Raw genomic sequence first — 24,989 nt, 5'->3', positions numbered from 1 at the left:
CCTGGAAAGAGAGGCCCATTGGACTTGCAAACTTTATATGCCCCAGTACAAGGGAACGCCAGGGCCAAAAAGTGGGAGTGGGTGGGTAGGGGGGTGGGGGGAGGGTATGGGGGACTTTTGGGATAGCATTGGAAATGTAAATGAGGAAAATACCTAATAAAAAAAATAAGTCGTGCTATTAAAAAAAAAAAAAGAAAGAAAGAAAGGATTTCTCTGCGTACCTCTGCAATTTTGGAACTCGCTCTGTAGACCAGGCTGGCCTTGAACTCACAGAGATTCTCCTCCCTCTGCTTCCCAGTGATGGGATCAAAGGTTTGTGTTACCATGCCCAGTGCTAGTGATGTTCGTGAGGGAGAGGGTTGCTAACCACAGAAGCAGGTTCCTTATGGTAAGTGTATAGTATTAAAATTCAGGTGTCCTCCTCTGATGTTCTTTTGTCTTTCAGCCTTCTTTCCTGGGACGAGGCAATAAGTAGGATCTCAGGATATGTGTCCCTTTGTATGAGCCTGCTCAGCCTTCATAACTACAGCTCAATTCAGTTACACTTTATAAACTACTCAACTATGACAACATGCCAACATAAAAATAGAAGAAAATATTTTCAGAAAACGCAATGGTTTTTTCCACGTATAAGGATCTTAAATGTTATCCGTGCATTTATATCACATAACCAAAGTCAAACACATCCAAGATAGAAGGAAATAGCATCCCAAATGACTTTTGCAGGAGTACAAAGTGTGTGAGCCCTCCTCACCTTTGGTTCACTCATAGACTCATTTCAGCTTCTCAGCATTGTCCCTGTCTTCATCCTACTTAATCCAGTTTTTATTAAACAAGTGCTCTGTTACTCAACTAGAGGCAGGAATTCTCTATCTAACCTTCAAAGCCCTTCCTACTTGGCAAAAATGTACATTTGTTTTCATCCATTATTCTTACTGCAAAAAAGATTGAGGAGAAAGAGAGAGAGAGAGAGAGAGAGAGAGAGAGAGAGAGAGAGAGAGAGAGAGAGAGAGACAAAGAGATACAGAGAGGAGACAGAGACAGAGAAACACAGAGAGAGAGACAGAGACAGAAACAGACACAGACAGAGAGAGGGGAGGGAGGGAAGGAGGAAGGAAGAGAGAGAGAGAGAGAGAGATAGATAGATAGATAGATAGATAGAGAGAGAGAGAGAGAGAGAGATCTTCTGTTCCTTCATTCCTTCCTTGATTTGCTTTAGGATGAGAATCAAGAAAGAACGTTCTGTTCCACTTGGCAAGCACAACCTCTGAAGGGTTCTCCTAGTCATCTGATAACAATTTGATCCCACAGGCACATATTATTCACGTGTAGAGGTGGGGCTTTGGAAAATAGGAATCGACGAGATCACGTGGAAAGAGAACTGGCCTAGGAAGCTTGCTCAGCTTTGCCCCCGGATGTCTTCTGCCATGTTAACAATAATAAAGTGGCTCGCACCAGAGTTTGCTCCTATGTTCTTTAACTCTCAGTGTTGTTCACTTAGAACAACAGAAAACAGATTAGGAGAGTATTATTACTTCACAGTTGGACTCTCTGAAGGAAGTGTAAACTCTGTTTTATAGATGATGATACTGAGACTTGAAAAGATTCAGTAACTTTAGAACCAAGAGCCACTTAGTAACTGAACTGGGGCATATAATGCAAAGTACTTCCCTAAAACCTTTGGACTGCTGCTTAACTCAGATGTGAGTAAATTTATGTCGTCCTTAGAAACTGTACATGTGCAGGTGTTAGGAGACACATTCTAGGAATGCAGTTGTTTTGAAGTTTCTTTTTGTTTTTTAATTTTGATTTGCATTTATTTTATGCTGAGTCTAGTCTCATGCCATAAGGTTGTGTTTCTTCTGTTCATTCTGGAATTTCTTTGTCGTCTGTGCCTCCTCCTTTTATGACGAAAGAGCAGGCTTTTCCTTGTACTAGGGCTCATCTCGGTGGCAGAGGAGCTCATGCATGGGTTAATTGACCATGCTCTCTCCACACATTGAGTGGTTTACACTGGCTGCTTGCTTACCTCCTGTCAGTGACTAGATAATCTACATGATAATGCTAAGTCAGCATTTAAGCATGTGCAGAAAACATTTGGCACTCTTTTGGGAACTCCAATCCTGTGTCCAGTGCCACTGTTTGGCTTGGGTGCATCTATAGGCAGTACAATAAAACCACCAGTATCTACACATTGCTTCTTCCTTTGAATAACAGTGTCTTAGACTTTTATACATGGGACACTGTATTTACACCCTTTCTGCCTTTTCTTCTCTCCTCCATATTGCTTTTCGAAAGTGACCCCTTTCAGAATTTGGTGGCTTTTTTCTTATGCATATGACCTTGATGGGCTGAACAGTTTCATTGATTTGTTGTTGTTGTTATTGTTTTTTTTTTTTTTTTGCTATGACATGTGTTTTATTTCCATCAATCATACAGATAATTTCCTATAATATCCAAGAGTAAACCAGTGAAATCTGATAGTCCAATTAGCATGTGTGCAAGGCCCCAGGGAAAGACCTGCAGGGCAGGGGCATTGGTGTAGAGTGTTCAGGTTCACAGTGCCCCTGTGGCTCACATTTTGCGGGAGGTTCTTCTTTCACATTTCTAGAGGGTCTAGGAGATGACGGGAGGGGAAATCCCTCTAGACTTTCAGGAAGTTTCACTCCTCTTTTCCTGTTCAAAAGTCTCTTTGGTTGGAAGGTGTTCTTCTACAATCTTGGTTTTCTTCAGCTTGGCTTTATTGAAGCTTCTTATTTTTCTCAAGCTTCTCTGCCATTTTCATAAGGACTAGTGGAGTCTATGTTCAGAGCTTGTCCTCCAGATGTTCCCATGCACATTGCTGCAGCAAGAGACCTCATTGATGTTCTTAAAGTGAACATGAGAATTCGAGTCTCTTTTTTATTAATTCATTGATTAATTGATATTTTATGTGTATGGGTATTTTGTATATATGTATATATATATATATATATATATATATATATATATGCAATATATATATCAGATTACAAATAGAAAAATATATGTTGCCATGGGTCCCCTGAAATTGTAGTCACAGACAGTTGCAAGATGTCATGTGGTTTCTGGAATTTGAATTTGAGTCCTCTAGAAGAATAACTGGTGTTGAGCCATTTCTCCATCCTCAAGATTTGAGTCTTTTGAGTTGCATGGTTTTGTAGTGTTTCCTTTGTCAAGCAAGTCCTAAACCATTTTCACAGGTCACATCAAGCCACTTACATAAAAAAGTCTTTCTATATCTTAAAACATTCAATCTTATTTCACCCTGTATGCTATTAAGGTAAAAAATTGGTATATAGCTTACCATTAGGAGAAAAACATGTTTCTGTTTGAATAGGTGCAATTATATTGTATATATTAACTTCAGAACCTTGTGCCAAAAAGACGTGAGTACAGGTTAGAATCAGCAGCCAAGACATCTTTCTCCTCTGCCTTGTACCTGCTAAATTTTTGGAATTCATAACACCATAAGCTTGAGGATGTATAGCAATGGACCATGTTTGAGTCATGTTGTTGAAACTAACTCTCAAGTGCTGCCTAAATTGAAAAGCCGCCAGGTCCACTGCCCAGTCTTCTGGATCCAGCCCACTCTACTTTCTCTTGACAGTATAATTTCTACCCCCTGAATTAGAAGTCTCAAGTGATTGCAGTCCCTAGTATTACATCTTAAAGCCTCCCTTTTCTGTCTAGAGAGCCTACGTCATTGTGACCCTCAGCACACGTTATGCACTGCAATCACTTCTTTAGCCCTCTTAGTCAGCTTCTGAATGTGTATACTCCCTACTGGTTTAAGTTGGGAAGGATAGGAAGTTGGTCTGTCTTTTCAACTAACACATCTCCCCTGCCTAGGATTTCCCTGACTATTTCAGACATTCAGTACATGTTGATTACAGTGTAGGACTCTCTTGTGTGGTTTATTTGCAGATACACTTTTCATGTGTCAACATTCACAGACTTCAGTGAAATCCTCCTGTGACTTATAACTGCACCTGGTTGTACTTCTTCTCTTACTGCTCTGCAATCTTTGGCATTGGTGTCTGTGTCACCATGAGGGTGTATGTGTGTGTTATGTATGTAAATATGTATGTATGAAGGTGTGTGTCTATGCGTATGATGTGTATGTTGTGCATGTAAATGTATATGTATGAAGGTGTGTGTACAATGTATGTCTATGTATGATGTGTCTCGGTGTGTATATGGTATGCATGTAAATGTGTGTGTATGAAGGTTGTGCATGATGTGTAGGTGTATGATGTGTGTGTATGGTATGTGTGTAAATGTGTATATATGAATTGTGTGTGGTATGCATGTAAATCTGTATGTATGAAGGTATGTGCGTGTTGTATGTATATGTATGATGTATGTGTGGTATGTATGCAAATGTATATGTATGAATGTGTGTTTGTATGGGTATATGTATATGATATGTCTCTCTGTGTGATATGCATATAAATGCATATGTATGAATATGTGTGCATGATGTGTTTTATGCATATGTGTATGTATGAATGTGTGTGCATGATACATGCATTTATATATGCATATGTGTGGTATGTGTGTAGATGTGTATGTATGAATATGTGTGCATGATATGTGTACATATATGATGTGTGTGTATGGTATATGTGTAAATGTATATGTATGAAGGTGTGTGCATGATGTGTGCATGTGGGTGTGAGGTGCATGTTCCAGGGTACACATACAGAAGTCAGAGAACAACTCTCAGAAGCTGGAGTTGATTCTCGTATCTCACCATGGTGAGGCAAGATCTCTCTTCTGTCACTTTCTATGTGCTACAGGCTAGCTGGGCTGTGAGCTTTCAGGCAATTTCCCTATTTCTGCCTCCTGTTGCATAATAGAAATGCTGGGATTCAAGACGAGGTGCTTGCTACTGTATCTAACTTTCTATGTGGGTTCCTGAAGATCTGAACTCAGGCAAGCTTTTTAGCCTCTAAGCCACTTCACTTCATCTTAAGCACAAATAAGTATGCATGCATACACATACACACATAGGCACGTATGAATTATTTTAATTATACATCTTTTAAAAGATCATTTCATGTTCATCCACCTGAGAATCAATTGGCTCAAGAATTTCAAATGCTATGTGTTTCTACTCTCTTAGATACTTTAACTGGTTCCATCCCCACTTTTCTTTTTTTGTCTTTTTAGACAGTTCTAATCTGTAAGCCATACTGCCCCTGAATTTGTTCTGTATCCCAGGAAAGCCTTGAACTAGCAAGGCCTTCCGATTGCTCAGATTCTCTGTATGTCTCACGATGCCTGTCAAACAACTGGTATTGAAAACCCTCTCAATACACATACACAAAATGATACTTATACATTCCATTCTTAAATCTGGTATGGAGTGGAATTTGTAAGCCCAGCCTTCAGGAGGCTGGGTCACGAGGAATAGGATTTTGAGGCTAGCCTTGGCTATAGGAGAAATTCTGTCTTAAAAGTAATAATAACAAAGACAACTAATTTTTCTTTTGTTGTTTGTAAGAAAATTAGAAAGATTGCGAATAGTTTTATTTACATGCTATACTGGAATTCTCATATATTTGGAGAACTCACAATATCAGAAACTAATATTAAACTCGCCCATTGTATATCTAGCATTAGCATAAAAATTTTCAAGAACTATACTTCATTTATGATATTATTTTATATATACTTTATTACATCCCAAGTGATGCAATTTTATCTCACAAGGGTATATATTCTTTTTGTTGATATATGACAATTATAGAATATTATACAATGTTGTCTTTCAGAAACACAGTAAGCCATGGAAAGGAGCTGGGACTGTGAGGAGCTTTGTCCAAGGTCATGTGTGTTCTGACACAGCTAGTCACAGACCTGTCCTTAGTAGGTCCTGTTCACCCTTCCCTATTTTGATTCTAGAATTGTGGCAGAAAGGAAGGGAAATAAAGAAAATGGCCCACTGCTTCCTGTGCTCTACATGTTATCTTCTGAGAATTTATGGTGCCCAGCACTTGAGAATAGTGCCTGCATGGCGATTCTCAAAGCATCTCTGCAGCTATATATCTTCCCATTTACTGATTTGCTCACATTGTAAATCAGCTTTGCAAATAGCCAATCATACAGGAAAGTAACAGTGGCGTGGACAGTGTAGAGCCTCCTAACTCAGTAGGAGCCTTAGCAAGCTTTATTTGCGGAGGGTGCCATGTTTTTATTACCATCCTGCCACAATTGATAGTAACACAGCCTCCCAGTTCTTTGGCAAATAAAATACAGTATTTCAGTATAACCTTGTTAAGTAGGATGCACACAGATAAGTTAACTATTGTAGGGTGTCTCCTTGAGTGTTTTATGGTATTGAGGTAGAAAACCTTCATCAGGACTTGGTAGGGAAAAACAAATGATCCAGTCTAGTAAGATATTGTTGACCTTGGCAGAAAGACTCTGTAGAAAGAAGCCAGGGATTTCAAGCCTTTCTGCTGCAAAGATTTCCAGCTGATCCAAGAAAGGATCAAGTAGAGCTGCACATTCAGGCTAAGGTTGTGCAGAAAGTATTCGCTGTGTACATGTTTATGCTTTTTTAAAGCTAGAAGTAGCTACTTGTGTCTGTGACTTTGACAGCCTCTCATGGGTGGGACCAGCATGAATCATTGAGAGAACAGTGACTAGCCAGAGGGAATGGGGTTTCAGCTAAGAATTGACCTAGCCCCTTGCCAGGGCCGAGAAGTTGCAGCGGGCCTAGATCAAGGACCCCAGGATGCACGAGGCAGGTGTTTTATCAGGGAGACTTCAACTGGCACAAGTCAAATAGAGCAGCCAGGCAGAGGTAGGCATAGCTCGACTCCCTGAATGCTTTGTGAGTAGGTATCTCGTCACAGTTCTTTTTGGCTGAGTGCTGTTCAGTTTTTTGCCTTTCTTGCTCCCCCCCTTGGGGTCTTATTGTTGCTTCAAAAGTTTCAAAAAGTTTGGGAAAACCCTGGTACTTGACGAGAGTGACTTAAGCATAGTTATGTAGTTGGGGAAAAAATATCTGTGCTCTAAATTCAAACCTATTACTTGGTTTTGTCCTTACTGGCAAGTCAATCCTGATGCCTGGATTTGTGTTAGCAAAGTGGACTCTTCAGGCTGAGGATGCCTCTGCTCTTTAGTAGTATAATCCTGAGCTCAGAAGAACTATAAATTCTGGAGCTCTCAGTACTTTGCCCTTGTCTCTCTCAGCACTTCCTTCAAAAATATTGTGGGGCAGAGCGGGTGAGATGGGTTCCCCGGAGTATATCCACCCCCACTCCAACCTGCCCGTGGGTTGATAGTTTATGTAACACTAACTCTGAGTATGTGGAGCTGACAGTTGTCAAATTAATATTTATACAGAATTTGCTTCATATGCAAAACTGATCAGCTTCATGTTTTTGACAGTGGACACTGGTTTAATGCTTTAAATATCATGCTGATGTGGCTGAATCTTATTGTGGCATAGAAATGTGGTAGTGCAAGTGTGCGCTGGGCCACTTTTGTGCCTGGTAATTACCTCCCACCAGACAACTTTATTACTATCCTTTGGGAAAACCATGAAATTTTAAAAATAATTCTTCCTTTTCTTTTCTATCTAGCTCTGGTCACAAATTCTCACAAAAGGAGTCTAAACTAAATGTTTATTTCTCCCTATCTTTAGTACAGTTTGATTATAGCTTTAGAATTTGAATTAGATCCAACAGCCCACTGTAAGGCCATTTAATGGCCCAAATATTTCTTTTGTCATATTTATAACATCAACAACAAACTTCTGGTCTTACCACTCTATGATTATTGCACACATTGAAGATATACTCATAATGAAAACATGTATATCAATATTAAAAACATTTAGACATATCTGAGCAATGCCTGTGAACAAGACAGTTATTCTTTTGACAAATCTCAAAGGTGGCTAAATTGTCAGATCTGTCATACACAGAGAGCCTTGAGGTGTTTGAGAAACAAATCTTTTTTTCTCGTTTCCTTTGTACCCTGTGCATATGACACTATGCTTGCATAGAACAAGTATGACAAGCCCAGTTTTTGAAAGAACAAATTAAGAACTTCTTGAAAATAAAGAAGAATTGAATGAATGACTACTGAATCTAGTAGATACCTAGACAAACAAGTCCCAGGATTCCATGGAGATTTACAAGGCTTGACATGGAGACTCCGATGGAGGATACTGTCCTCTCTGCCCTGATTGACACCCTGTAGGATACCAGGGTTCCTGAGTGTCCAGATGTTACCCAGTGATAGGAAACATGGCAAGACTAGAAGGTGACTCTTTGCTTTGATTGTGTTGGCGACAGGGAGTTATCTCACCTTGAGGTCAGATTACAGGCTGCATGAACACGAATTCTGAAAGAGGACAGGAGAGCGTTAAACAACGGGTGCTTTCATTTCTCTAGCTCCCGGTTTAATTCTTTCATGGAAGAGATGTTGGCGGACCATCTGACATTCTAAGCATATTTTCACAGTGATTATAAATGTAACATTATCGTAATTTCTCAGTCTAAGGTATTTTAAAGTATATGCTCAATATGAACAAGCTCAAAAACACCTGTGCACCTAGTTAGTTGTATAATATTTAGCACAATTAATAAAGATAATAAAAGACCATCTTATCTAGTGATAGCAAGTTTCTTAGTAGGTTTCCTAGAACAATTTGTAGCTTAATTTATTCATACTTGTTAAATTTGTTTAATACGTTCACTAATTTCTTTATATACTATCTACAAGAAGCAATCTATCTGCTTTACTTACTGGTTTATAAACTTGAGTTTTAAGACCAATTAAAAAAAATCATCAGATAAATTCAGCCTAATCAATTAACCAGCTACTTTTTCAGAATCAAATTACATGGGATTTTTTATGTCTTCTTTAATGGCATTCTTCATGATACCTTAGACTTACATAGCCCAGTTGAATAAAGTTTAATGTTGGCTTAGGAATCCATAGCTATCTTCTGAATATGACAGAAGTGTCACCTGATAGATTCTAAGGTCTGCTGAGAATACCAAACATAAAAATATCAAAACAAAAATGCATTGCAAAACCAGTTTTTATTTCTAATTCACTAAAGCACTGAAAGTTGTTAAATAGTATTTAGAAAAGCTTTATGAAAACAGCAGGCAAGATAATGGGGGTGTAGATCAGGAAAATGTGATTTTTATTCTCAAGAAGTTTATAAATTGAGAAGGTAGATAAAAACAGCAAGGACTTCATTAGGGCGTGTTGAGAAGTAAAGGAATTCCTTCCATATATAAAGGCACAGCCATTATGATGGCTACTGGATACAGCTTTCTGCTGCTACACCTGAGGGCCTGGGCTGTGCTTCACATGGTAGAGAGAGAGAGAACTGTTAGGAGGCTATTGAATACTGCAGGTAGGTGTGATTAATGCTTGAGCTGGAGTAGGGGCAGCAGCTGAAGAAATGGCATTGGTGTAAGAAATACTGAAGACTTTGGATCAATAGAACTTGGTGATTGATTGAATGGGGCATGGCAAAGACAGAACAGTTACTCTCTGTTAAGTGGAGTTAGATGAGGTCAAATGTGGAAGCCTTGGGAAAACCTTCTCTTTACACAGAGTAGAGGGAAAAGGAATCATAAAACAAGTGGGGATCAGAAACTAGAGAAGCAGGAGCAAAGGTGTTAAAGAATCTCAGGTGACAATGTCGGGGATCACTCTGAGGTAGGAGACAGTTCAACGTGACCAGTGGTCAACCGTGATGATGACTTGCATGGGTCATTTAATCTGAGCTTTACAAAATCATAGGTGGCTACAGTCAAGTAGCACTTTAAGGATTTGTTGTTAAGCTAAAAAGATTTCTTTCTTTTTTAAAAAATTGCAACAGTCTTTTTTTCCCTTTCCTACTGCCAAATACCCCCATGTAGGCCTGCTCACTCTCTTTCAAACTAATGGACTAATTTTCAATTGTTACTGCATGTGTATGTGTATTTATAGTATATATATATACACACACATATATATACACACACACATATATATATACATATATATATATAAACATATATGTATATAGGGTATATAGTGGATGTAGTATGTATAGTGTATATGGTGCTTCTGGTATATATGTTGTCAGAAATGACCATTTGGCACTGGACAGCTAATTGCTTGCTCTTCCCTTGGTAAGACTTCCTTTTCCACTCTCAGCTTTACTCAGCTGCTCAGGATTCTTCGTATAGGGTTGAGGCACTATGGGATTTTCTCCATCTAGGTTCATGTGCTCATTGGTGTCCTCTTTGCTCAGCTAATATCTCAGCTTGCATCGGTTTCTTTGCTGGTAGAATTCTTTGATGACAGAAAACAACAACCAATTGATATGCAGAATTGGAGAACCCAGTCCCAGTAAACCTTCGAGAATAAGTTTGTAAGATTTCTTTTTGAGATGCAAAGCCAATACTAAACTGATTAAATTGATATAAAAAAATCTTTCATTTCACATATTTTTCTTAACTTTTGCAAGATCTTTTGTCATTGAAAATGAACCCTCCCTTCAAAAAAGAGGAAGAAAGGAAGAAAGAGGCTCCTAAACTCCTCCTGCATCCAATTTTGTCACTTAAGTAAGTTGTTGATTTTGTAGGTCTCTAATATTTGAAATGATAAAATTGGCCCCAATTATCTACTTAGATCCTTTCAGATATTACTTATATTCCACTTTTTAAATTTTATGTCATACAGACTTACAATATTATTTTTTTAGAATAGTGTTAATACCTCTGGGTCCGTAATATATGGATTATAGGTATACTTGAACATTAACTTTGGATGAACCTAGATGATAATTTAACTTTAAAACTATAAAATAACTCCTCCAAACTTTATAGCATCCCTTATGAAGGAGGGCTCTGGATTGACCTATTATATATCTATAGAGTCCCACAAGAATGATTTTCTTTCTGATTCAGTTTTCTGTTTTAACATCTTCAAAAATTACATTTTTTTTCGTGTATGGGAACGTACATGCATACAGACTCACAGACATACATATACACACACACATCTATGTCTATCAAACATCTATCTATCTATCTCCCTAGCTTGTGTTGAAGACAAAGAACAACCTATGGGAGGTGTTTCCTTCTTCTAGCCCAGGTGGCCCAGGAATCAAACTCAGGTTGTCAGGTTTAGTGGTAGGCCCCTTTATTGACTGAGTCATTGTGCTAGCCCTCCAGCTTAGCTTTTAAATATAGGACCTTAAGTTAAAAAAAAAAGTTTGTGTAAACAATGGAAGTTTAGTTTGAATCTGATCTAAACAGAGACAGGAAAGAGAAATGAAATATGGCTTCCCTTTATTACCCAACAATATCATTCTAAACAATAGGTCAACTTCCACTTCAAAGTAAAGTAACCACAGAAAGCTCAAAATAGACACAGACAATATTGAGAGCGACAACAGCCAGGAAGCCGATGCTAAGATGAGAAGAGAAAGGTCTGGGGAAAAGTGGCAATGGAAATAATATTTTGAGCTTAGAAAACAATGAGATACTTCCAAGGCTTTCTACTTCCTGTAATGGGCATGAGTAGTATTTTCTAGAAAAACAACATCTGAAAAAGAGAGCGATTAGGCATTTTATAGAGCTGAAGTTTCTCATCACCCAAATCTCTTCCATTAGTAAATGAAGCTTTAGAAGAAATAAGACTTTCTATATAAGTGTACTGTTGAGTGAGTAGACATATTCACCTTTCTCGGACCTATTTGCAACCAAAGATAGAGGCAAGACTGAGAAATGAGGCTCCCATTCTTTTAAGAAACTGAGCAGAGCTGGTTGGGATGCTTCATCCCCAGAAGAGTTTCAGAATGGTGAAGAATGCTAATCTCTGTTGAGAGACACAGGAGAGCCTTTGTCTCCTCAGAATCAGAAAGGTCAGCTTAGATACACAAAATGTGCCTGGAGCTGGACGTGGTCATCATTACTTACTTCCCAATTGACTTATATTCTTCTTAGTTAGAAAGCCAGTTAAATTTTCACCTAAATATTTCAATAATCTAACACTGTGAACCTGACTCAGGTCACCTTTGAAATGACTGCTTATATCCATAAGAACACATAACATATGATACTGAGATTTGCTTCAGGACATGATTCAAGGAAATGTGATATTAAACTCTGCCATCAAAAGTTTTTAAGTCTCCCTAGTTGTATATATGTCGTAACTTTCTTTTTGCTTAATATATTTTTGTTCATTCTTTTTTCTTTTTTTTATTGGATATTTTCCTTATTTACATTTCTAATGTTTTCCCCTTTCCAGGTCTCCCTTGGGGAAAACCCCTCTCCCATCCCTCCTCCCCCAGCCTCTAGGAGGTTGCTCCCCCATCTACCCACCTACTCCTGTCTTCCCACCATAGCATTACCCTGAGGGCATAGAACACACTCAGGCCCAAGGGCTACAACAAGGACATCCTCTGCCACATATGCAGCCGAAGCCATGGGTCCCTCCATGTGTATTCTTTGGTTGGTGGTTTCTGAGAGCTCTGGGGGGTGGGGGGGTTAGGCCTGTTGACACTTGTTCCCTCCATGAGGCTGCAACCCCCCTCAGCTCCTTTAGTCCTTTCTCCAAATCCTCCATCTGGGATGCCTGCACTTAGTCCAATAGTTGGCTGTGAGCATCTGACTCTGATTTGTCAGGATCTGGCAAAGCCTCTCTAGACACAGCCATATCAGGCTTCCATCAGCAAACACTTCCTGGCATCCACAATAGGGACTGGGTTTGGTGGCTGTATATGGGATGGGTCCCCAGGTGGGGCAGTCTCTGGATGGCCTTTCCTTCAGTCTCTACTCCACACTTTGTCTCCATATTTCCTCCTGTGAGTAATTTTTCACCCTTCTAAGAAGCACTGAAGCATCCACATTTTGTTCTTTCTTCTTATCACTTTCTTCTTATCCACTTATCAGTGACTACATACGGTGTGTTCTTTTGTGACTGAGTTACCTCACTCAGGATGATATTTTTAAGTTCTATCCATTTGCCTGTGAATTTCATGTAGTCATTGTTTTTAATAATTGAGTAGTACACAATTGTGTAAATGTAGCACATTTTCTGTATCCATTCCTCTGTTGAGGGACATCTGGGTTGATTCCAGCTTCTGGCAATTATAAATAAGGCTGGCGTGAACTTAGTGGAACATGTGTCCTTATTACATGGTGGAGCATCTTCTGGGTATGTGCCCAGGAGTGGTATTGCTGGGTTCTTAGGTAGTCCAATTTTCTGAGGAACCACAAGACTGATTTCCAGAGGGTTTGTACCGCTTGCAACTCCACCAGCAATGGAGAAGTGTTCCTCTTTTTCCACATCCTCACCAGCATCTGTTGTTACCTGAGTTTTTGATCTTAGCCATTGTGATTGGTGTGAGGTGGAATATCAGGGTTGCTATGATTTGCATTTCCCTGATGACTATGGATGCTGATCTTTTCTTTAGGTGCTTCTCAGCCATTCAAGTTTCTTCAGTTGAGAATTCTCTGTTTAGCTCTGTTCCCCATTTTTAAATAGGATTATTCAGTTTTCTGGAATCTAACTTCTTGAGTTCTTTGTATATATTGGATATTAGCCCTCTATCGGATGTAGGATTGGTAAAGATCTTTTTTCAATCTGTTAGTTGCTGTTTTGTCCTACTGACAGTGTCCTTTGCCTTACAGAAAAAGCTTTGCAATTTTATGAGGTCCCATTTGTCAATTCTTGATGGTGTTCTGTTCAGGAACTTGTCCAGGGGAACAAAGCCCTCTATGACAACTGAGCAAAGTTCATATGAACTCGGAGACTGAAACAGCCAGAACAGGCCCCATACATGTCTGTAGCAGGTCTTCTACATATATGTTACAGCTTTCACTGTAATGCTCTGTTTTGGACTCCTGAGTGTGGGTGAATGTGTGAGTCTCAGATTCTTTTGCTTTCTCTTGGGATTATTTTCCTTATGTTGGTGTGCCTTGGCCAACTTTGGTGTGAAATACCAAGGAATTAGCAATTAATCTTCAAATAATAATGTTGTACCATTAATTGAGTTATACTGAATTGATTAATACTGAAGAAGTGGTTTCTTGTTTTATCTGGTTATATTTCATTTTCTTATGCTTTGTTGTTATCTCTTAGAAGCCTGTCTTTTTCTAATGAGAGACAGAAAGGAAGTAGGGACGGGAGCTGGGGAGGAAATGGGCAGAGTAAAGGAAGAGGAAAATGTAATCAGGATATATTGTACGAGAAAAAAAATCTATTTTTCAATAAAAGGGGAAAACTAGAGTATTAAATTGCATATGTGTATGTATATACACTTTGACAAGACCAAAGCCATAAAGCACAAATAAAGGGTCACATATAATAAAAAAAATTTAAAAAATCATGTTGAAAACAGGAACTTGGTCACATTGTTTTTATATTTATTTCAGGGTAGTAGATTATAGGTAACTTAAAATTTTCATTTACTCTTAAGAGCTGACAATGAGTGTACTTCAGTATTATTTAAAAATATATCTCTTTTTCTAAAGTTACATATAATAATGTCACACAGTTGTAACATAGATTTGCTGTCTCAGGTCATATGCTTCTTACCATTATCAATGATATTGTTTTTAATTCTAAGAAAATTTCAAGCATTTATTTATTTATTTTTTATGTTCCTTGATGATTTGTCTGCATGTAGTCTGTGTGAGGATGTCAGAAGCCATGGAACTGGAGGTATAGATAGGAATGATCTGTCATGTGGGTTCTGGGAACTGAACCTGAGTCTTCTGGAAGGGCAGGCAGTGCTCTTAACCACTGAGCCATCATTATAGCCCTTCAGATATTCTTGTGGTGTGTGTGTGTGAAGCAGAGAGAGGGGCCAGAAACTCCAGATTTACTCTTGGCTTTTCTTTACGTGCAGTTTACATTTCATTATAGCTTACCTTTAATCTAGTTATTATTTGTGCACACATGAAAGACCTTCCCAAAGTGAACAGCAGAATATTTTCTGAGTTTTACTGGTTGCTATCAAAAAATCATAAAGGTATTTATAATTTCTTTCTGAGAAGTTAAGATGTAGAGCTCTTGGGAAGTCTGAGTATAGATTCTTTGGAAAAGATGTGCAGCTGCAATTACTGTGAGGTTAATATTTAACACAAGGGAATTTGGTTCTTTCTGCTTAAATGGCAAGTTTAATCAAGGTCTAGTTTAGAAAATCCCAAACAAAATCAATGGTGCACAGAGAAGAATCTGGAAAAATAAAACTGAAACCTTTCTATACAGCAGACCAGGGAAAGTGATTGGGATTACAATTTATCAGCCCAACAACTGTCATCCTTCCCTCCCTCCTTCCATCCGTTCCTCTCTCCTTCTCTTCCTCCATTTTCTCTCCTTTGTTTTTAATCTTTCTCTCTTATCCTTCTCCCATTTTCTTCCCTTCCTTATTTTATTTATATCCTTTAATAAAAAACAGTCTCTGAAATGCTCTGTTTGAAGCACATTTTATGATGAATAAGATGTGTTTTTACTGCCTAGACCATGTTATGTTAAGATCACAGGTTAATATTTCTCATTACTTAATAAATACACCTCAAATACTCATCTATGGTCTTTTTGTTATTCACAAATTGAATAGCTTGTGCTGTAGAAAATTATGTGCTTTGGGGCCAGAACCCCACCCATGACCTTCAAACTGAAATGAATGTTCTAATCAATGTAATGTGTATAGGTAATGATTTTGCACAGTGTTCACCTGTAATGGCCATGCTGAGACTTGGATATTGGCCACATGTACTCCTAGGGATAAAACAAGAGAAAGTCACAATGAAACTTCAAATTCAAGGAACAGTTTCTTTTGTAGGATAAATAAATCTTCACTGTTAACAACATTAGGGTGAAATATTACAGAATTACACTAAATACACTCAGCTACAAATTGTAATAGTATAAATTATAATATTCAACATAGACCTGGAAAGAACATAAACTTGGATTTGAAATATGTTTTATTTCAAGTTTATCTTAATGACAGTAGAATAGGGATATGATATTGCCTTTTAATGAGCTAATTTCTTACCAATTTTAATACTGACCAAAGGTCAGCTATTTTGGAATGCACAGCACACATGTGTAAGAGACCCTTATAAATCATCCTTATAGTCAAGTACAAGGCAACTACAATACTAAGCCATGTATTAAACTGAACCTGTTTCAAAATGTGGGAGGAGAAGCCAGGGGTCCTAGCCACAAAGTGCTGAGTGCTTTGGGAAATATCTATCAACCCTAGAAACTTCTCAATGGGCAAGGTTTAGATAAAATGGAGTTATTCTGTAGAGCATACCAAGCCTCTAGAATAATTTTGATGTGTGGGATATATATTTATTTCTGAATATCCATCTTTCTATTTCACCTCTACATTTGAGAAAATGTCATCTGCCTCATATGTTCCTATGGGTCAGGTTTAGAGATGGGTTGTTCCTCATGAAATAGTTAGGTTCAGTCTAGAGAAATTGCTATACAGCTACCACCTTACCTGAAGTCACCAGAGAACATTGAAATAGATATTTGGCATTGGGGTATGATCAGAACTTGAGACCCACCCCCAAAGTTCAACAGTTATCCAGAGAAATGATTTGGACAAATTGACATTTAAATGAATATGACAATAAGAATTTTAGCTTTTATAATTTTTTTAAAATAGGAAGTTTGTAAGACTTAACTAACATTACCTAAGTACTTGCTATATGACTCAAACTATACTGTTATTTACATATAATTCAATAACTATTTACTATATACCAAGTCTCTTAGGGGTGCTAATTTTCCCAATCATGTCCCTATGTATATGAACTTGTAGTAACATTTGACTACCTCTATAAAAATTGTATAATACATATTTGTTCTGTCATTTCTATATACAAAATGTGAAACAAAAAAACCCCTACAATATATGGTAGATCACACTCTTCTGTTATCCCATACCTTTTTCTGGCCTCCATGGGCACTAGAAGTGCACATGGAACACAGATGCACACTTAGGCAAAACATATACAATAAAATAGATAATAATAATATTAACAACAAACAACAACAATAATAAAAAAAGATTGCCAGTAGAGAGTCCTGCCCATTAGAAAAGAATTTTCTCTGTTTGTAGCTGTCCGTATTAGATTTCTTTCTAGACTTAAAGTTCTTGTTTCTCCCCTTAGATCTTCAGTACCCCCAAATACCCAGCTCCTGAGTCTAAAGAGATGCTCAGTTTGGAGCTAAGTTACTCCATTGTGTCAGGAGTTGCTCACTGATACTCTGCTGGCATCATGAGTTACTAAAGGTGCTCTCTCATGACTTTCTATTATATGTTGGGTGTTCCAATAAGTACTGGAAATTTGGGGCTCAGGAGATCTAGCAGATATGAGCTATTTTCCATTTTACTATAGCTTTTTACATATCTGCTGTCTATCTGAAGGAATTTAGGTTACGTGGGGTATAAGAATGTTTACTTAGGGCAGTGGAAACTTCTTTTAGTGTATGAAGGTACTCCTAATGAGGACTTGACATGATGGGGAATGTGGGGCATCAACTGGCTATCTCTTGTTGCCAGGAAAGGCTTCTAGTGATGGGATTGGGTTGTATTCAACTGAGTTGTTGGCCCAGGAGGTCTCATGAAAAATCTCCAAACAACTCACTGTTTTTAAGGCAAATTATTGCTCTCTGCCAACTAACAGTGGGCCCCCTTGCTTAGGACATTACCCACAAGTCTCAGTGAACATGAAGAAGTCACACTGGTGCCTACATGTAGCCTTCCCCACTATGTTCTAGTCTCTTTGGTGTAGGAAGGTACTCTGTAGGCTACTGAAAGAGAAATGTTACTAACCACTAACCTACCCAGAGAACCTTTGACATACAATCTGTCCCATCTGCAAAATATGCTAGAGCAAAGATGGCATAGAACATGTGGAAGTAGCCAACCCAAGTCTGATTTGAATTAGGTCCATTCCATGAGAAGGCACCCGTACCCAACACTGCTTATGTTACATAAGAACTAGAGACTAGATAGCCCAGAACCTAGGGGAAACCAAATACTAGTAGTCTAAAAAATTATCAATAAAGTGACTCTAAATAATGCTCTTCCATACTCATATATCAGTGTCTTATCATCAGAGACACTTGCTCTGATAGTGGAGAAAGAGAATCTATGTTGGAGACCTCTATTACATTCTTTCCTCTGAACTCAGGTAACTCCTAAGAAGAAGAGGCAGAACAATTAATAGAGCCAGATGGAATGGAGCACACCAGGAGAACAAGGTTCCCTAAATCAACTGAGCAAAGCCCATATGAACTTACAGAGACTGAAATGGTAAGCACAGGGTTTCTGCACCAGGTTCTCTGCATATATAGTAGAGCTTCCAGCTTAGTGTTTTTATACAGCTTCTGGGTTTGTGAATGAGTGGGTCTCTGATGCTTGTGCTTGCTCTGTAGGCTCTTATCCATATGTTGGATTGCCATCTCTAACTTTGATATGGTAGTTTTGAAGTACCGTATTGTATTTTATTTTGTCATGTTTGGTTGCTATCATTTAGAAGCCTGTTTTTTTTTTTTTTTTTTTTTATTGAGAGAAAGAAAGGGAGTGGATCTAGAAAGGAAGGAAGTTGGAGAAGAAATAAGAAGAGTAGAGGTGAAGAGTAAACTGTCAACAGGAAATATTGTATGAGCAAGGAATGTATTTTCAATTAATGGAAAATAATAATAATAATAATAATAATAATAATAATTTGGTTTTTTGAGGCAGGGTTTCTCTGTATAGCCCTGGCTGTCCTGGAACTCACTCTGTAGACCAGGCTGGTCTCAAACTCAGAAATCCACCTGCCTCTGCCTCACAACTTCGGTATTAAAGGTATGCACCACCACTGAGCAGCAAGAATTATGTCCTTGGTCCTGTGAAGGTTCTATGTCCAAGTATAGGGAAATGACAGTACCAGGAAGCAGGAGTATGTGGATCGGGGAGAATTGGGAGGGGAGAGGGGATAGGGGATTTTCAGAGGAGAAACTAGGGAAGGGGATAACATTTGAAATGTAAATAAATAAAATATCTAAAAAAAATACAAAGAAAAAAATGTCAATATGACTCCAAAGCTAATTAAAATTGAGGAACCATGGGATTATTCTGAGCTGCTCTCAGAGACCTTGGAAACTTAAATGGACTTGAGAAATATTTCATTAAGAATCAAATATTTGTGTCTGTGTAATATGTATATTTACTGGTAAAATGAAAATGAACACATAGAGCTTTTCAGAGAGTAGGTAGAAATTGAGAAGGACATGAAATCTATAGGATGGTCATTCTGTAGTAGGGAAAACTGAACAGAGCACTGTATCTTGGTAAATATTCAAGATTAGTAAGTAAACTTAAATGAAGCATGTAGTGATAGGGATGAAAGCACATGGGGATGCTTGACCCTAACTCTTCAGAAAAGGCAACAGTAAGTTGTTTCTGCTAAGAATCTGAAGGTAGAAATGTAAATTCCCAACTTTCCTAACAGATATAGGTCGATTATAAGCACAAAGACAGCAAGTCTGAAGCCTAAAATGTATCCTATTCTTTTATTTGAAAAAAAAAAACTTTGTAGATATGACATAAGAATTTTAGATTAACAGGTGCACTTACCTGTGTTTCCTAGATAGATTGTGAATATCATTATGTGTCCTTACATGGCGGAGGCAGAGGGACAGCTCACAGACAAGTTGAGGATGAGATAGAGAAAGAGACAACATGGAGATGAGAACAGAGATTGGGGGTGAAATGCTTTGTGTCCTAAGAGGTTAAAGAAATGAAAAAAAAAATGCCAGAGCCCAAGGAAAGAGTGCAGGTCTGTGCCGTTTTGTTCTAGTCTTCTGCCTTTGAGAACTGTAAGGGAATGAAGTCTGGTTATTTAAAGCTGTCTGTTTTGTGGAAGTTTGTTATTACAGCCTAAGAAATGAATACGATGACTAACATAACACATGAATTGAAAAAGTCCTTGTTCAGCTAGCTGAATGGCTGTAATTCTATGTAGTATGCTGGTTAGAGGTAAAATAAGGTATAGAAGGAAGGTGGGTAGTAGCTGTTGGAATTGATAAAATTGCTAAGGGTGATCTTAGCAGCTTTTATGGAATAGTATTGGGTAATTAAAATGAGCTTCCTTTCTCAGAGTCCCAACCTCTTATCAACATATCTGACCACCCAGATGAGATTAAACTTTAAAAATGTATTTTATTTTCATTTACAAATGTGTGTGCTTGTGTGTGTGTTTGTCTGAAACCGCATGTGTGTGGGTGCCCACAAGGTCAGAAGAGAATGTTAGATCTCTTGTAGATGGGGTGACAGACATATGTGTTTGGACCTGAGTTCAGGTTGTCTGGAAGAGCATAAAGGGCCTTTAACCGATGAACCATGCTCTAGCCCCAAGAAGATGATTTTTGGTTACATTATTTCATGGAAACTACAGTTGAATCTCTATAGTATTTGCCTAAATTTTGAATTATTCTTCAAAATTATGAGTTATTATATATAAACTGTTGATGTATGCCAGATACACACATATATGTTTTACACACACACACACACACACACACACACACACACACACACACACATATATAACTAATCATGCTACTTCAAAACCCAGAAGAGACATCTCCCAAACAATCTTTCCTCACAGTTCCCTGTGGGTGCCAACCTCAGTGCATTACACAAAGGCAACATTATAGTCTGGTTGTCAAGCCCTAGCTTCTTTGATGCACTCAGATGTGGGGCAGATGAAGATCATCCAGGGAATCCAGCTGCAGCAACAGTCTCAGGGAGTCCTCCCACAGTTGGTTGAAATCCCAAACGCTTATCACAAAAGCAAGAGAAACTCGATAATGACTTGGCAGCAGCGGGCGAGCCTTATTCTTGCTAGAACAAGAAAGGGATTGACATACCCTTCACATGATCAAAAGGGAAATGCAGAGGTTTTCTTTTCAGCTGAGTTTGGTCAGATAGTGTGAGGGGCCCTGGCAAATCATTTCTTAGAGTCTATAAAATAAAGTGGAGAAAGGAAAGAAAAGATAGAAAATAATGGGGTATTTACTTACTGAAAGGAGCAATGAAACTAATCCTCTCTGAAAGAGTAGAACAGGAGGCTACTATGCCAGGTATTTAAGATTTGTGCATGGGAGATTATTTCTAGAAAATGCTTGAAGGATAGTTGACACAATAGGCACCAAAGCTAATAAAATTCCGTCATGACCGTTATCATAAGGTAATGAATTAAATTGATAATGCAATTTATATTCTCAAAAGTAATAGGGGGTTCATCTTAAAACAAAATAAATAAAATATAGAAGGGGTCATTTCCATAAATGTCCACTCCATGGACCCAGCCACAGTTAACAGCTTGATATACAAAAATCACAGAAGAGCTGATGAATTTTTTAGATGCTCTTTAATTCAGTTCTCTTATTTAGTAGCAGCAGACAATACGGTTCAAGCAAGGCCATGGAGACCAGTCTACACAACTAGTAAGAAAAAGGTCTTGTGTTCTCAGATCACCTATAGACACAGATGTGATTATTCACCAAGCTTCCTGTCTTCAGCTACCAGGGAAATTCATCAGATAGTCTGATCTACTCTTACGTTTACTAAAACATAGAGAACAGAAAAAAAAATCTTGAAAAAGGAGAGGAGCCCAAATAATTTGATTGAATGATCAGTCTCAGAACCCTTTATCTTTACTTTCAAACTTGAGGTAAAAAAGTCAATAGCAATATCTACCTGTATCCTGTGATTTCTTTGTTGAACACAGAAGTATATTTTCATCTCTTTCTCTGGAAAGTCAAACTATAGGTTCTTGAATATTTGGTCAATTGCTCTATGTGTTTACCCTGTATTTACAGCACACCCACAGAGGGCTATTTTATGTTAAATAATACCAAGACAGTTTTAAATTTCTCCGAGATATCTACAATTTCCTTGAATATTGATAGTGTTCCCTTTTGAGGAATACCTATAAAATATTTTTCCTTATAGTTTATAACAACTGTATTTAGCATCTATTTTGTTTAGGAAGACTATTTCAGTACTATGAAAATCCCAGAAAAGTTACTCAAACATTTTATATCGTCTAAACCCATTTTGAGACTATTTCTCTTTTAAACATGCCTCCAATTTCCTTCTTGAATTTATGCCTTCTTGGCTTTTAAAGGTGAAGTGGTGCATGGCTGAGTACAGGTCCACATAGGTGTTTACTCTTACAGTGCTGCACACTGTCTTCAGCATGCCCTGGAGTATGTGGATGAAGAATCTGTGTACACATGTCTTGGCATATGCATTATCAATACAAGGTTCATAAATGTTCAATAGGAAGAGTGGGTGGACTTAGATTTGGAAACAAATGTTAACACCCCATCTTGTTAGCCATGTGATCTCTGACTATTCATTTAACTTAGAACCTTAGTTTCTCATTTGTAAAATGAGGATAATAATGACTAAGTTAAAGCCCTGTTTTAAAAATTAAGTAAGGTGGTCCATCTGTCCCTTCTACCCCTTCTACCGGGTCCTTGCTGCTGGGGCAGACTCCTAGTTGGTCTGCTCCCATGAAGACTCCATATCCCAATCCATTCTAGAGGACCAGCTGTACTCAGAGCAGTTGGATGAAGGCCTCCTAGGAGATCTACTGCAACTAGGGCAACAGATCAGCAGTTTCTCTGCCCCTGTGAAGAGGCCCCATTTGGAAGGCCCCACAGGTGGTTGGATACAGCCAGGGATGCAGGTCTACCAAGAGACCTGAAGCAACCCAGGAATAAAAGAGGCAGACTCCATACAGTCACCCAGACCAACAAACACAAGGGATATCCAGATGGCAAAAGGAAAGTGCAAGACCATAAGTAACAGAAGCCAAATACATGGGCATCAACAGAACCTATTTCTCCCACCACAGTAAGCCCTGAATACTCCAACATACCTGAAAATCAGGAATCTGTCCTAAATTCCTATCTCATGAAGATTATAGAGTCCTTTAAGGAGGATATCAATAGTTCACTGAAAGAAATACTGGAAAACACAGGCAAACTGGTAAAGGAATGGAATAGAGTGATCCAAGACCTAAAAGTGGAAGTAGAAACAATAAGAAAACACAAATGGAAGCAAACCTGGAAATGGAAAACCTAGGAAAGAGGTCAGGAATTACAGATGTAAGTATTATCAACAGAATACAGGAGATAGAAGAGAGAATTTCAGGTATAGAAGATACGGTAGAAAAGATTGACACAACTGTCAAAGAAAATTCCAAATATAATAAAACTCCTAATCCAAAGCATCCAGGAAATTCAGGACACAATGAAAAGACCAAATCTAAGAATAATCGGAATAGAGAATGAAGGTTCCCAGCTCAAAAGTCCTGAAAATGTCTTCAACAAAATCATAGAAGAATACTTCCCCAACCTAAAGAAAGAGATGGACATAAAGGAACAAGAAGCCTATAGAACACCAAATAAATAGGATTAGAAAACAAAATCTTTTTGTCACATAATTATCAAAACACTAAATGCACAGAGAAAAGAAAAAATATTAAAAGCTGCAAATGAAAAAGACCAAGTAACATACAGAAGTAGACCTATCAGAATTACACCAGATTTCTCAACAGAGACTATGAAAGCCAGCAGAGGTCATGCAGACTCTAAGAGAACACAAATGCCAGCCCAGGCTACTACACCCAACAAAATTCTCAATCAACATAGATGGAGAAACCAAAAATTCCAGAACAAAACCAAATTCAAACACTATCTATCTACCAACTCAACCCTACAGAGGATCCTAAAAGGGAAACTCCAACACAAGGAAGATACCTGCACCAAAGAAAGAACAAGATAATAAGCATCTCACAACAAAGTCAAAAGGAGAGAACCACAAGCACATAAAGCCACATACAAAAACAAACATATAAGGAACCATCAGTCATCTCTCTTTAATATCTTTCAATATTAATGGACTCAGCTCACCTATAAAAAGACATAAGCTAACAGGTTGGATACACAAACAAGATCTAACATTTTACTGCAAACAAGAAACACATATTAATAGCAAAGACAGGCACTATCTCAGAGTAAAAGGATGGAAAAGGGTCTTCCAAGCAAATGGTCGCAGGAAACAAGCAGGAGTTGCCATCCTAATGTCCAATAAAATAGACTTTCAACCAAAAGTTATCAAGCGTGATGAAAATATGACACTTCATATTCATCAAGGGGAAAATCCACTTGGAGAAAGTCTCAGTTCTGAACATCTATGCTCCCAATGCAAGAGCACCCAAATTCATAAAAGAAATTTTACTAAAACTCAGATCACACATTGAACCCCACAAAATAATAGTGGGAGATTTCAACACCCCACTCTCACTAATGGACAGGTCATTGAATCAGAGACTAAACAGAGACACAGTGAAACTAAGAGAGGTTAAGAACCAAAGGGATTTAACAGATATCTACAGAACATTTCACCCTAAAACAAAAGATACACCTTCTTCTCAACACCTCATGGTACCTTCTCCAAAATCAACCATACAATTGGTCACAAAACAACCCTCAACAGATACAAGAAGATTGAAATAATACCATGCATCCTATCAGATCACCACCATGGCCTAAGGCTGGTCTTCAATACCAGCATAAACTACACAAAGCCCACATACAGTTAGAAACTGAGCAGTTCTCTATTCAATGACAACTTGGTCAGGGAAGAAATAAGGAAAGAAATTAAAGACTTCCTGGGATTTAATGAAAATGTTGACACATCATATCCAAACTATGGAGCACAATGAAAGCAGTGCTAAGAGGAAAGTTCATAGCACTAAGTACCCTGATAATGAAACTGGAAAGATCTTACACTAACAACTTAACAACACACCTGAGAGCTCTAGAACAAAAAGAAGCAAACTCACGCAAGAGGAGTAGAAGGCAGGAGATAGTCAAACTCAGGGAGAAACCAACCAAAT

The sequence above is a fragment of the Mus caroli genome, chromosome 10, assembly GCF_900094665.2.
Source record: "Mus caroli chromosome 10, CAROLI_EIJ_v1.1, whole genome shotgun sequence".
NCBI classification, from domain to species: Eukaryota; Metazoa; Chordata; class Mammalia; order Rodentia; family Muridae; genus Mus; species Mus caroli.
The sequence above is the reverse complement of the archived record's forward strand: the minus strand, read 5'-3'. Positions refer to the sequence as shown.